The sequence below is a fragment of the Arachis ipaensis genome, chromosome B05 (genome assembly GCF_000816755.2).
Source record: "Arachis ipaensis cultivar K30076 chromosome B05, Araip1.1, whole genome shotgun sequence".
Classification (NCBI taxonomy): Eukaryota; Viridiplantae; Streptophyta; class Magnoliopsida; order Fabales; family Fabaceae; genus Arachis; species Arachis ipaensis.
Genome location: NC_029789.2, coordinates 54,651,915 through 54,661,517, shown reverse-complemented (window position 1 = coordinate 54,661,517; position 9,603 = coordinate 54,651,915).

The window sequence follows — 9,603 nt, the reverse complement described above, 5'->3', positions numbered from 1 at the left end:
ATAATTCAGTCCACTAACCCACTAACTGTTTGATATATTGCATCACTCACACTAACAGCACCCCTAACAGGAGTAACTTCTCCATCGATTCCCTTTCCTGCTTTTTGCCTTGTTGGTTGTATGACAGGTAGAAGAAGCGGGGCTTCAACTTCCTTTGATTTTGAACCTGAGACGACCTTCCTTAGATTAAGGAGGGAAGCAAGAGGAAAGAGAGTCGTTGGTACTGAGGAGGAGGAAGAGTACTTTGAACCAGACATGGGTGAGAATATGGAGAACCATCATGAAGAAGAGGCTCACAACCATGGTAGAGAAGGTCCAGTGCATCATGCTGGGCAAGAGAGAAGAGTTCTAGGCTCTTATATCAATCCAAACCCAGGAAACTGTGGAAGTAGCATCCAAAAGCCAACCATAGATGCCAATAACTTTGAACTAAAACCCCAGCTCATCACCCTGGTCCAGAACAACTGTGCATTCGGAGGAAGTGCCCAAAAAGACCCCAATCAACATCTAACCACATTCCTGAGGATATGTGATACTGTGAAGTCTAATGGTGTTCATCCTGACACCTATAGATTGCTTTTGTTCCCCTTTTCACTCAAGGACAAAGCATCTAAATGGCTGGAATCTTTCCCGAAGGAGAGTTTAACAACCTGGGAAGATGTGGTGAACAAATTCTTGGCGAAATTCTACCCTCCTCAAAGAATTAACAGGTTGAGAGTTGAAGTACAAACGTTTAGGCAACAAGATGGTGAAACTCTCTATGAAGCATGGGAAAGGTTTAAGGACTTGACAAGAAGGTGCCCATCAGACATGTTCAATGAATGGGTACAGTTACATATTTTCTATAAGGGTCTTTCTTATGAATCAAAGAAGGCAGTAGACCATTCATCTGGGGGATCTCTGAATAAGAAGAAGACCATTGAAGAAGCCATAGATGTCATTGAGACTGTAGCTGAGAATGATTACTTCTATGCTTCTGAAAGGGGCAATACTAGAGGAGTGATGGAGCTAAACAACGTAGATGCACTGCTAGCTCAAAACAAGATGATCACCAAGCAGCTGGCTGACCTTACCAAGAAGATGGAAAGGAACCAGGTGGTAGCAGTCACCACCTCATCAGCAGCTCAAGAATGAGTGAATTCAGAGGATGAAAGTAACCAGGAGCAAGCCAACTAAATTGGGAACTCACCTAGGCAGACCCATGATCCATACTCCAAAACTTATAATCTGGGTTGGAGGAACCACCCGAACTTTGGGTGGGGAAATCAACAAGATCAAGGCCAAGATCAGAGACGTCACAACCCCAACAACAATGCAGCTCACCAACATTCCACACAGAGATCATATCATCACCCACCTAACAATACCTCTCAACATCCATATCAAAACTAAAATGGCCCTTCTCATCCCTCCAATCTCAACTCACCATCATCCGAAGATAGACTCTCCAGAATCGAGACTCTACTTGAAGGCATATGTAACGAAATCCAAGATAACAAGGTGTTCAAGGAGGAGGTGCGAGCCAATATAAAAAACCAGGGAGACACCATCAAGAGGCTGGAATTTCAAGTGGGATACCTCTCTGAGAAGATTCCCAAACCTACTAACAGTTTTCCAAGTGACACAGAGAAAAACCCGAGAGGTGAAGTGGTGCACAAAATCGTGATCGTTCATTCCTTGGTAACGGCGCTGAAAACTTAATACGCACGTTTATAATCTTAGTTCTTTTGTCACAACTTCGCACAACTAACCAGCAAGTGCACTGGGTCGTCCAAGTAATAAACCTTACGTGAGTAAGGGTCGATCCCACGGAGATTGTCGGCTTGAAGCAAGCTATGGTCTCCTTGTAAATCTCAGTCAGGCGGATTCAAATGGTTATAGAGGTTTAATAATTAAAAGATAAATAAAATATAAAATAAAGATAGAGATACTTATGCAATTCATTGGTGAGAATTTCAGATAAGCGTATGAAGTTGCTTTGTTCCTTTTGAATCTCCGCTTTCCTACTGCTTTCATCCAATCCTTCCTACTCCTTTCCATGGCAAGCTGTTTGTAGGGCAGCACCGTCGTCAATGACTACTTCCCGTCCTCTCAGTGAAAATGGTCCAAGATGAGCTGTCAACGCACGGCTAATCATCTGTCGGTTCTCGATCCTGCTGGAATAGGATTCAGTAATCCTTTTGCGTCTGTCACTACGCCCAGCACTCGCGAGTTTGAAGCTCGTCACAGCCATCCCTTCCCAGATCCTACTCGGAATACCATAGACAAGGTTTAGACTTTCCGGATCTCAAGAATGGCTCTCCTGTATTAGATATCTAAGAGATACTCATTCTAGCTTGGTTACATGTAGAACGGAAGTGTTTGTCAGGCACGCGTTCATAAGTGAGAATGATGATGAGCGTCACATAATCATCACATTCATCATGTTCTTATGTGCGAATGAATATCTTAGAGAAGAAATAGGCTTGAATTGAATAGAAAAACAATAGTACTTTACATTAATTCATGAGGAACAGTAGAGCTCCACACCTTAATCTATGGTGTGTAGAAACTCTACCGTTGAAAATACATAAGTGATAATGGTCCAGGCATGGCCGAATGGCCAGCCTCCCAAAGAGGGTTCAATCATCAAAACATGATCAAAAGATAAGATCAAACTGTAAATACAATAATAAAAAGTCCTATTTATACTAAACTAGTTACTAGGGTTTACAGAAATGAGTAAATGATGCAGAAATCCACTTCCGGGCCCACTTGGTGTGTGATTGGACTGAGCATTGAAACTTTCATGTGTAGAGGTCTTTCTTGGAATTAAACGCCAGTTTGTAACCTGTTTCTGGCGTTTAACTCTGCTTTGCAACCTGTTTTTGGCGTTTAACTCCAGAATAGGGCAGAGAGCTGGCGTTGAAAGCCAGTTTGCGTCATCTAAACTTGGGCAGAGTATGGACTATTATATATTACTGGAAAGCCCTGGATGTCTACTTTCTAACGCAATTAAGAGCGCTCCATTTGGACTTTTGTAGCTCCAGAAAATCTATTTTGAGTGCAGCGAGGTCAGAATCCAGCAGCATCTACAGTCCTTCTTCAGCCTCTGAATCTGATTTTTGCTCAAGTCCCTTAATTTCAACCAGAAAATACCTGAAATCACAGAAAAACACACAAACTCATAGTAAAGTCCAGAAATGTGAATTTTATTTAAAAACTAACTAAATCATACTAAAAACTATGTAAAAATAATGCTAAAAAGCGTATAAATTATCCGCTCATCACAACACCAAACTTAGATTGTTGCTTGTCCCCAAGCAACTGAAAATCAAATAGGATAAAAAGAAGAGAATATACTATAAATTCCAAACTATCAATGAAACATAGCCCCAATTAGATGAGCGGGACTTGTAGCTTTTTGCCTCTTGAATAGTTTTGGCATCTCACTTTATCCATTGAAGTTCAGAATGATTGGCATCTATAGGAACTTAGAATTTAGATAGAGTTATTGATTCTCCTAGTTCAGTATGTTGATTCTTGAACACAACTACTTTATGAGTCTTGGCCGTGGCCCTAAGCACTTTGTTTTCCAATATTACCACCGGATACATAAATGCCACAAACACATAATTGGGTGAACCTTTTCAGATTGTGACTCAGCTTTGCTAAAGTCCCCAATTAGAGGTGTCCAGGGTTCTTAAGCACACACTTTTTTTTTACTTTGGACCTTGACTTTAACCGCTCAGTCTCAAGTTTTCACTTGACACCTTCACGTCACAAGCACATGGTTAGGGACAGCTTGGTTTACCCGCTTAGGCCAGGATTTTATTCCTTTAGTCCCTCCTATCCACTGATGCTCAAAGCCTTGGATCCTTTTTATTACCCTTGCCTTTTGGTTTTAAGGGCTATTGGCTTTTTGCTCTTTCCTTTTGGTTTAAAGAGATTTTGGCTTTTTCTGCTTGCTTTTTCTTTTTCTTTCTTTTTTTTTGCCATTTTTCTTTTCTCTTTTTTTATCGCAAGCTTTTGTATTCACTGCTTTTTCTTGCTTCAAGAATCAATTTTTATGATTTTTTAGATCATCAAATAACATTTCTCCTTTTTCCTTATTCTTCAAGAGCCAACATATTTAACATTCATAAACCACAATATCAAAAGACATATGCACTGTTCAAGCATTCATTTAGAAAATAAAAGGTATTGTCACCACATCAAAATAATTAAACTAATTTCAAGGATGAATTCGAAACCATTTACTTCTTGTTCTTTTGTTTTTTAGAACAGTTTTTATTTAAGAGGGGTGATGGATTCATAGGACATTTATAACTTTAAGACATAGACACTTAGACACTAATGATCATATAGTAAAGACACAAACATAGATAAAACATAAGGCTCAAAAACCAAAAAACAGGAAAATAAGAACAAGGAGATTAAGGAACGGGTCCACCTTAGTGAGGGTGGCGTTTTCCTCTTCTTGAAGAACCAATGGTGCTTTTGAGCTCCTCTATGTCTCTTCCTTGACTTTGTTGCTCCTCCCTCATAGCTCTTTGATCTTCTCTAATCTTATGGAAGATGATGGAGTGCTCTTGGTGCTCCATCCTTAGTTGTCCCATATTGGAGCTTAATTCTCCTAGGGAAGTATTGATTTGCTCCCAATAGTTTTGTGAAGGAAAGTGTATCCCCTGAGGCATCTCAGGGATTTCATGGTGAGGAATTTCCTCATGCTCTTGTTGAGGTCCATGATCTCTTGTTTGATCCATCCTTTTCTTAGTGATGGGCTTATCCTCATCAATGAGGATGTCTCTCTCTATGTCAATTTCAGTCGAATTACAAAGGTGGCAAATGAGGTGAGGAAAGGCTAACCTTGCCAAAGTGGAAGACTTGTCAGCCACCTTATAGAGTTCTTGAGGTATAATCTCATGAACTTCCACTTCCTCCCCAATCATGATACTATGGAACATGATGACCCGGTCTATAGTAACTTCAGATCGGTTGCTAGTAGGAATGATTGAGCGTTGAATAAACTCTAACCATCCTCTAGCTACAGGCTTAAGGTCCAGTCTTCTCAATTGAACCGGCTTGCCTCTTGAGTCAACTTTCCATTGAGCTTCTTCCACACATATGTCCGTGAGGACTTGGTCCAACCTTTGATCAAAGTTGACCCTTCTAGTGTAGGGGCGTGCGTTTTCTTGCATTATTGGCAAGTTGAACGCCAACCTTACATTTTCCAGACTAAAATCTAAGTAATTCCCCCGAACTATTGTAAGCCAATTCTTTGGATTCGGGTTCACACTTTGATCATGGTTCCTAGTGATCCCTGCGTTTGCATAGACCTCTTGAACCATTAAGATTATGACTTGTTGAATGGAGTTGGTGAGAACTTCCCAACCTCTTCTTTGGATCTCATGTCGGATCTCCGGATACTCATTCTTTTTGAGCTTGAAAGGAACCTCAGGGATCACTTTTTTCTTGGCCACAACTTCATAGAAGTGGTCTTGATGGACCTTTGAGATGAATCTCTCCATCTTCCATGACTCAGAAGTGGAAGCAATTGCCTTCCCTTTCCTCTTTCTTGAGGTTTCTCTGGCCCTAGGTGCCATTAATGGTTATGGAAAAATAAAAAGCAATGCTTTTACCACACCAAACTTAAAATATTTGCTCATCCCCAAGCAAAAGAAGAAAGAAAGAAGGAGAAGAAGAAGAAGAAAAAAGGGTTGTGTTGTGTGAAAATGAAGAAAGAATGAGGGGTTTATATAGGAGTGGGGGAGGGTGTAGGGTTCGGCCATTAGGGTTGGGTTTGGGACGGAAAAGAGTTTGAATTTTGGAGGTAGGTGGGGTTTTTGGGGAAGAGAGGATGGATGTAAGTAGTGAAGAGGTGATGGGGAAGAGTGTTAAGAAAAGGTGTGAAGAGGAGAGAAGAAAAGGTGGGGATCCTGTGGGGTCCACAGATCCTGAGGGGATCCAGTGGGGTTCACAGATCCAGTGGGGTCAAGGACTTAACATCCCTGCTCCAATTAGGCGTGTAAAACGCCCTTAGTATGCATGTCTGGCGTTAAACGCCAGCTTGCTGCTTGTTTATGGCATTTAACGCCACTTCCATGCTCTGTTCTGGCGTTAAACGCCAGTCTGGTGCTTGTTTCTGGCATTTAACGCCAGCTTAATGCTTCTTTCTGGCGTTAAATGCCAGTTTGATGCTTCTTACTGGCGTTTAAATGCCAGTAAGTTCTTCCTCCAGGGTGAGCTATTTTTAAATCTATTTTTCATTCTGTTTTTGATTTTTCAGTAGTTTTTGTGACTCCACATGATCATCAACCTAAAAAAATAAAATAACAATAGAAAATAAATAAATATAATTAATTAACATTGGGTTGCCTTCCAACAAGCGCTTCTTTAATGTCAATAGCTTGACAGTGAGCTTTTATTGAGCCTCACAGATGTTCAGAGCATTGTTGGGACCTCCCAACACTAAACTTAGAGTTTGAATGTGGGGGTTCAACACCAAACTTAGAGTTTGGTTGTGGCCTCCCAACACCAAACTTAGAGTTTGACTGTGGGGGCTTTGGTTTACTCTGCAGTGAGAGAAGTTTTTCATGCTTACTCTCCTTGGTTACAGAAGGAGATCCTTGAGTCTTAAACACAAGGTTGTCCTTATTCTGTTGAAGGACCAATTCTCCTCTGTCCACATCAATCACAGCTCTTGCTGTGGCTAGGAAGGGTCTTCCAAGGATGATGGATTCATCCTCATCCTTGCCAGTTTCTAGGATTATGAAATCAGCAGGGATTTAAAGGCCTTCAACCTTTACTAACACATCCTCTACTTGTCCATAAGCCTATTTTCTTGAGTTGTCAGCCATCTCTAATGAGATTCTGGCAGCTTGCACCTTAAAGATCCCAAGTTTCTCCATTACAGAGAGTGGCATTAAGTTTATTCCTGACCCCAGGTCACACAGAGCCTTCTCAAAGGTCATGGTGCCTATGTTACAGGGGATTAAAAATTTACCAGGATCCTGTTTCTTTTGAGGTAATTTATGCCTATCCAATGCATTCAGTTCATTGGTGAGCAGGGGAGGTTCATCTTCCAAAGTCTCATTACCAAATAATTTGGCATTAAGCTTCATGATTGCACCAAGGTATTTAGCAACTTGTTCTTCATTAATGTCTTCATCCTCTTCAGAGGATGAATACTCATCAGAGCTCATGAAGGGCAGAAAGAGGTTCAATAGAATCTCTATGGTCTCTAGATAAGCCTCAGATTCCTTTAGTTCCTGAAAGGGAAACTCCTTATTAGTTAGTGAACGTCCCAGGAGGTCTTCCTCACTAGGATTCACGTCTTCCTCCTCCATTTTGGGTTCAGCCACACCAAGTAAGGTAATGGCCTTGCACTCTCTTTTTGGATTCTCTTCTGTATTGCTTGGGAGAGTACTAGGAGGAGTTTCAGTGACTCTTTTACTCAGCTGGCCCACTTGTGCCTCCAAATTTCTAATGGGGGATCTTGTTTCATTCATGAAACTTAGAGTGGCCTTAGATAGATCAGAGACTATATTTGCTAAGCTAGATAGATTCTGCTCAGAATTCTTTGTTTGTTGCTGAGTGGATGATGGAAAAGGCTTGCTATTGCTAAACCTGTTTCGTCCACCATTATTAAAGCCTTGTTGAGGCTTTTGTTAATTCTTCCATGATAAATTTGGATGATTTCTCCATGAGGGATTATAGGTATTTCTATAGGGTTCCCCATGTAATTCACCTCTGCTATTGCAGGGTTCTCAGGATCATAAGCTTCTTCTTCAGAAGATGCCTCTTGAGTACTGTTGGAAGCAGCTTGCAATCCATTCAGACTCTGAGAAATCATATTGACTTGCTGAGTCAATATTTTATTCTGAGCTAATATGGCATTCAGAGTATCAATTTCAAGAACTCCCTTCCTCTGAGGTGTCCCATTTCTCACAGGATTCCTCTCAGAAGTGTACATGAACTGGTTATTTGCAACCATGTCAATGAGTTCCTGAGCTTCTGCAGGCATTTTCTTTAGGTGAATGGATCCACCTACAGAATGGTCCAATGACATCTTTGATAATTCAGACAGACCATCATAGAATATATCCAGGATGGTCCATTCTGAAAGCATGTCAGAAGGACACTTTTTGGTCAGTTGCTTATATCTCTCCCAAGCTTTATAGAGGGATTCACCTTCTTTCTGTTTAAAGGTTTGAACATCCACTCTAAGCTTTCGAAGCTTTTGAGGAGGAAAGAACTTGGCTAAGAAAGCTGTGACCAGCTTATCCCAAGAGTTCAGGCTATCCTTAGGTTGAGAGTCCAACCATATTCTAGCTCTGTCTCTTACAGCAAACGGGAAAAGCATAAGTCTGTAGACCTCGGAGTCAACCCTATTGGTCTTAACAGTATCACAGATCTACAAGAATTCAGTTAAGAACTGAAAAGGATCTTCTGATGGAAGTCCATGAAACTTGCAGTTCTGTTGCATCAGAGAAACTAAGTGAGGCTTTAGCTCAAAATTGTTTGCTCCAATGGCAGGGATTGAGATGCTTCTTACATGTAAATTGGAATTTGGTGCAGTAAAGATACCAAGCATCTTCCTTGCATTGTTATTATTTTCGTCCAAGTCTCCTTCTTTTTCTAAAATTTCTGTCAGATTTTCTCCAGAGAGTTGTGCTTTAGCTTCCCTTAGCTTCCTCTTTAGAGTCCTTTCAGGTCCAGGATCAGCTTCAACAAGAATGTTCTTATCCTTGTTCCTGCTCATATGAAAAAGAAGAAAACAGAAAAGAAGAGGAATCCGCTATGTCACAGTATAGAGATTCCTTTATGTGAGTAGAAGAAGAAAAGAAATTCGAACACAGAAAGAGGGAGATGGTTCGAATTTGTAAGAAGAAGGGAAGTGTTAGTAGATAAATAAATAATTAGAAGGAGTTGAGAGAGAAGAATTCGAAAATTAAATAAAATAAAATAAAAATATTTTTATTTTTTATTTAAAATTAAAGTGAAAATTCAAAAATTTTAAAAAGAAAAATTAAATTAAATTAAAACTTAAATCAATTAGTTAATTAAAAAGAAATTTTGAAAAAGAGGAAGGTGATTTTCAAAAATTAGAGAGAGAATTAGTTAGGTAGTTTTGAAAAAGATATGATTGAAATAGTAAACTTTTAAAATCAAACAAAAAGTCAACTAGTTAATTGAAAAAGATTTGAAAATCAATTTTTGAAAAGATAAGAAGTTAAAAAAGATTTTGAAATTAAAATTGAAAAAGATATGATTGAAAGATATTTTGAAAAAGATTTGAAAAGGAAATTTAAAAAGATTTGATTTTGAAAATTAAAGTTGATTACTTGACTAACAAGAAACAAAAAGATATGATTTTAAAATTTTAAAGATTGAACCTTTCTTAATAGGAAAGTAACAACTTGAAATTTTTTAATCAAAATATTAAATGTTAGTAATAAATTCGAAAATATGAAATAGAAATAAGAAAAAGATTTTGAAAATAAATTTTGAAAATTTTGAAATTATGAAAGAAAAAATGAAAAAGATTTGATTTTTGAAAAAGATTTGAAAAAGATAGAATTTTTAAATTGAAGATTTGATTTGACTCATAAGAAACAACTA